Source organism: Pseudorasbora parva, chromosome 21, assembly GCF_024679245.1.
Source record: "Pseudorasbora parva isolate DD20220531a chromosome 21, ASM2467924v1, whole genome shotgun sequence".
Lineage (NCBI taxonomy): Eukaryota > Metazoa > Chordata > Actinopteri > Cypriniformes > Gobionidae > Pseudorasbora > Pseudorasbora parva.
Window position 1 is genome coordinate 28,773,999 of NC_090192.1, and position 6,378 is coordinate 28,780,376.

The window sequence follows — 6,378 nt, forward strand, 5'->3', positions numbered from 1 at the left end:
AAAGCCTTGATCTGAACTAGTTTAAACAGAAGTTTTATGATCTTTCGTGATGAAGATCAATTGCTAAATTCATAACATAATCAGTGCAACCCAAGAGCATTAGCCACTTGGCTCTGTCGTTAGTTTGCTTTTGCAAAGAACATGAATGTTCCAAAGATCTTAGGAAACACTGCCCTTTGAGTATAGTTTACACATGTTGTAAATTTCAAATGTACCTTCAACCTAATTTTGAAAAGAAAATACTGTGCAGTGTGTATTTTCTACAGCCAGGGAAGGGGGGCCAGCGGACACACATAAAACGTGACATGGTGGCCAGTCCGTTCTGTCCAGTTTGATGTGAACCCTGTCCGTTTAAAGAGTGCCACATGGCTTGTATAAAAAAAGCCTGACTTAATGAGTTGTATTCAACTGGAGTATTGGCTTTCATGAGTCTGCCTTTCCACATGGAAAATAAGGACATTCCTGAGTCTTCTGTGCTGCAACGCAAACTGTCAGAATTAGATCCGTAGATGGAAAAATGAACACATGCTCTCTGCCTAAGAACCGTAATGCAACACCAGTGATATTTACAGAAGAGGTTCTCAACTGGTGGGTCGTGACCCAAAAATGGGCCATGGGTCTGTTCTGATATAGGGTCGTGGGGGAAAAAAATAGTTAGGACAGCAGAATAAATTGAGAAAACGCTTCCCATCTTTTGCTGATTACCAAATCAAATTCTACAATATTTTGCTGTGAATTAATCTGTCACTTGTTTTTTACCAAAACCAAATCAGGCTAATGCTAACATTTCAGTAGGCCTACCTAATATTTATACAGAGAGCCTCAAAATATCTTCTTTTGTGCTCAGCAGAAGAAAGAATGTCATGCTAGTTTTAGACAACATGGCTGCGTAAATTATGACAGCATTTTCATTTGTGGGTGAACTACCCCTTTAAAGGTAGAGTAGTCAATTTCAGAAAGGCTAACAATAGCAGTCTAGCTTTGAAATCATAAGATCCCACCCTCCCTTTGGAGTGCTTTCCAAAGACATGTCTCCTCCAAAACACATGAACGCTCAACAAGCAGAGTCGGCAAAGCATCTTGAGGGAAGGTGTTAAATTACCTCATATATCAAGGCACAACAATAATTATGAATGTGAACAACTTAAAGGGTTACTTCAGTGATTTAGCATTAAGCTTTATATTTGAACTGGCTCATTAAAGGGGTACTTCAGCGCTGGAAAGATGAATCTGTATTTAAACTGGGTCATTAATGTAGTAGAAATGTGAAATTATTTTTGAATTTGGTGCCTTCTAGACTGAGAAAAGACCGAAGATGTATTTTTGTCTCATGGGGATGAAAGACTACAATTCCCAGAATGCTTCGCTACCCTGTGAGGCCATTCCCAAAGCCACCACTAACATTTTAAAGATTAAGCAAATACCGTCAATTTGCATCACGGGAGGAATTTTTCAAAACACTAAATGCATGATAGTTTTTCATTAATCTGAGGATACATCTTATTATAGCCTTTGGAACAAATGCAATGATTGGATGAGCATTTTTTGGTCCTCAGACTTCCACAGAAGATATATACTCGAATATACTCCCGGGTTTCCACGAAGCCATATACTAAATCCCTGAAGTAACCCTTTAAAGAACGCTGAATTGCCATCTGACTGTTGCATATTCATTTTGCCATTGATCGTTTTACCATAGGATCAGTGCCAACCACATGCGCAACAAATGCATTGGAACAAATGCAATAATTGGATGAGCATTTTTTGGTCCTGAGACTTCCACAGAAGATAAATGTACATTTTTAATATGTAGACCACTTCTTTTATTGATGGCTGTCTGGATATGAAGAGAGTTTCAACCAGTAGGCCTGTACAAAAAGTGTTTATGAAAAATATTGCCTACTTTTAAGGACATTTTTGTCAGCTTTTCTAAACAATTGTGTCACTGTGTCAAATCTTAGTCAAAAGCAATTAGCTGTCATGTGATACATCAAGGCCCACAAAGTGATGCACCTAAACGTGTATACATTTCTTGATCCACCATCATTTTTGTGTGTTTACAGGGTTGCCTCTTCTTAATGTTCCATATGTAATGCATTAAAGATCTCTCGTTCCTTCTATCTCTCTTTCTCTCTCGTTCTCTCTGTAGTTTTTGGAAAGTGGGGTAGAATAAATAAGAGCACGGGAGAGCCAAGGATTTGCTTCTAGGTGCCAGGGCAGGGTGACCTAAGTGTGAAAATGAGAACAGGATGCTCGAGAACAGTTGCTATGACAGACCTCTGGGATTCCCAGAAGAGTTGAGGTTTTCTTATGAGTTTTTACTGGACACGGTTCCATTGGAAAACCAACCTTTGTGATGGCTGTTAATCATGTGCACAAATAAAACCTGTAACATACTTCACTTTTGCATCATGGTTCCATGACATGACATTTAAAGCTAATTTGATGGCTGCCTGTTTTTGCTCCTGCCTCACCGCAATGCCCAAGCTCCCCGTTTGTGACGTGCAGGTTAACAGATCCACTGTGGTATCCTGCAGAGAGGGAAACAGGCATACTGGAGTCATCAAACCAAAGCAATCTATTATCGGCAATTTTTCACTGGAAATTATCGGCCATTTTTCACTGGAAATGTTCTGATAAACCCATTTTTGCTTATAGTTGCTGAATTAAGGGGACTATTTTTCTAGCAAAGCAGGACATTGTGCGTTTCACTTGCACCAATCCAAGGTAATCCCACTCATTCCTTGCTGGGGTCACTTCCCAAAATCGCCCACAAAATAGAAACTAATTGCTGAGTTATTTCTTTTGGCTCAAAAACCATGTCTTTCTTCAATAAATTTGCAAGTCCCCCTGGGGTCCATTTATAGCTTGGTTTGGTGAATTGCTCTCTCTCATGAGGTAATAAGAAGCATTAGGCTTGGCAGAGAATTCTGTGGAAAACAGATACCCCAATATGGTAAGTTTTTCCATACTGTGTTTAATGCTATGTACAAGGGTCTACATAAAGTCACGTAACCTTCACCAGCAAACATTAATTAAGTAAGGGATAATGAACTGAGGGGGTTTATTTTGCAATAATGATGTGCTGACTGTACATTTTCCTGCTTATTATATGACTAAACAGCAAATAAATCTAACGTGAAATGTTTATTTGGAATTATTTTATAATTCTAGCCTACCTGCATATAAATGTTACATTTCATTTACCTCGGAAGAGGGATGTTAACCACAGGTCAAACTAAGAAGGACACATCCAGGCAAACCTTTATTGTGATGGCTCTTTTTAAATGAAAACACATACAAAAGTCAGTTTATTGAGATAGACATACAGAAGTGCTAATAAATGATACTGGTTCACTAATTGATTCATTGAGCAACTACGGGATTCTGAAGTTGTGGTTTTACGCTTCACCCGATTTTTCCCATGTAGTCACAGCTCCGACTTGAGGGGGCATTCCAGTTGAAAGCTCCTTCTGGGAACAAGGAATCTCCAACCTCTGAACACACCATAAAGCCTCCTTTAGTACAATGTAGAGCAACAGGCAGATTTCGCAATGGGCTCGATTTGGTCTGTGGATTTGCCATGTTGACCAACAGTAACCTTGGCTAGAAAGTGGCTTTTATATGAGCTGTAAACGTCTATGTACTATTGACAATTCACCTAATTCCACTAATGTGACTCGCTTTTTCCTTCATAGGAATTAGACTGTTGGATGATGTTACTTGATGGAGTATTCCAGAGAGCCGTGTAATAGATATTAACATTCAGAAGGTATGACTGTGAAATGTAATGTTTCCAATTGATGCCATTCAGAAGGGTATATTTGTTTTATGATCAGATAATTAACCAGGCAATTTCAACACCAGTATATGTTTGCCACATTCTTATGCTAATGAGCTTTTGGCCTATCCTTTGTTAAATGGCTAGCTTTTACAATCTCTTGACAGTCTGGTAAAACAGACCTCTGCTGTAAATTCATAGAGAATCTGTATCTTCTTTATTAAAATGATTTGCCCATTATTAGCTCACAAATATATCACATGGAATATGAACTCATATAACCAGATGATTTGTTATTCAGAACATCTTATATGAAAATACATTTACATTACATGTCCAGAGAGCTGAGGGCTGAGTTAGTTTGGGCAGGAGTTTTGACATGATAGTGTTAAAAGACTTAAGCTTGACTTTTAACACTATCATCCCAAAACTCCTCCTGCAGAACTAACTCAGCTCTCCATGCCCACCTCTGTCTGTCAGTGGATCTCAGCTTCCTGACCCACCGGCAACAGCTAGTGAGGCTGGGTAAATTCTCATCCAGCACCCGTACCATCAGCCCTGGAGCTCCTCAAGACTGTATTCTCTCCCCACTGCTCCTTCTACACAAACAGCTGCACCTCCAAAGAACCCTCTGTCAAGCTCCTGAGGTTTGCAGAAAACACCACAGTCATCTGCCTCATCAAGGATGGAGATGAGTCTGCTTACAGACAGGAGGTTAAAGAGCTGGCTGTTTGGTGCAGTTGTAACCCCTCCTGTTCGAACCGCCCACTCCAAGCGGGATTAGAACCTGTGTCCAACGGCATAAGATTCGGATTCTCTAACAAGGATGCTAAAGGCTGCAACCCTTTAGCGTCAGTCGCTAGAGCATCTCTTGGGGTCAGAGGAGTGAGGTTTACTTGCACAGCAACTACCAGCTGGCCTCTGTTACACTCACCCCCCTAAAGTTCACTCCCACCTGGGTCACGGCACCAATGTAACCCCTCCTGTTCGAACAAGCGGGACTCGAACACAGGTCCGCCAGCATGAGAGTCGGATACTCTAACAATCAAGTCACTCTAGAATCAATCACTAGAGCATCTCTTGAGGTCAGAGGAGTGAGGTTTACTTGCATAGCAACTACTAGCTGGCCTCGGTTACACAGTCATAACAACCTAGAGCTTAAATATGCTTAAAACAATGGAGATGATCGTGGACTTCAGAAGACCCCCACCTCTCAGGACCTGAAGTGGAACATTTACATTGCCGCCATTGTGAAAAAGGCTCAACAGAGGTTGTAAGTTCAACCTGCCAAAAGAACTGCTAAAACAGTTCTACTCTGCCATCACTGAATCAGTTCTATGCACTTCAGTTACTGTCTGGTTCAGCTCAGCTACCAAATTGACCTCAGAAGACTACAGACAGAAGTCTAGTCTGCTGAGCGAATCATTGGTACAACCCTCCCCACTCTCCAAGATCTGTACTTATCCAGAGTACACAAAAGGGCTGGCAAAATCACTCTGGACCCCTCTCAGATGCAGCACACTCCCTCTTCGAACTGTTGCCATCTGGTCGACACTACAGCGCCCTGAGCATCAGAACAAACAGACACAGTTTCTTCCCTCAAGCAATCCAGCTCATGAACTCTTGACAATAAACGAGAAACACACACACGCGCGCACACACACACACACACACACACACACACACACACACACACACACACACACACACACACACACACACACACACACACACATAATTTATTTACTTATTTATTTAACACGCTTATTTACATTTTCAAAATTATACCTAATATAAGTGTACATATAGTAAATTGCTTATCTAATTTGTTTATTTTAATTTGTATGTCTTTGCTATTTTGCAGTATATTTGTATATTGTTATTTTTATTATCTTGTCTTGTCACTGTCATTCTGTTACACTGTGAGCTCTCCTGTCAATACAACACATTCCTAGTATTTGTAAACATACCTGGCAAAAAAAGCTCATTCTGATTCTGAAGTCCAGTGTACTTTGTGCATGTTTAGTCCATAAAACCGCTATATTGTGGGTTGCAGACATGTGAACGGTTTACTTTTGTTCTAACACAAGGTTTAAGGTTTATTTTGGGAGCAATTCAGAATTCCATCTGTAGAAGTCATCAATTTTCCTGGACAAATTTATCTAAACTGGAAAATGTTTCCCTGTGCAAGATAGAATGGTGTTTCCATATTTGCCGTAATTGTGGTGAACAAAACAAAAGAGTTTAAAATGCACGATAAATGAAACATTACAAATTATTCAGACTGGAGGGGATGAAAAGTAAAACATTTACAGAGAAGAAGGCCTCTGTCAACAGATGGTACTGGAAAATGATTTTAGGTTTGGACTGCAGCGTCAGCACATTCTTTAGCAACTGGCAGTATGTTTGAAACATCATGCTACCTTGCATGTTTCCTCCTTGGACTGAATCACCTTGGACGGCAGCCTCTGTCAGACAACTAAATCATATTCATTAGCCTGCCATGGTGTCCTTAGCTGAACTCACATCACCTGATAGCAGGACCTTATACACCTTGCATCAATCCAGTCATCTCATAACCTTTTATACCTCACAGT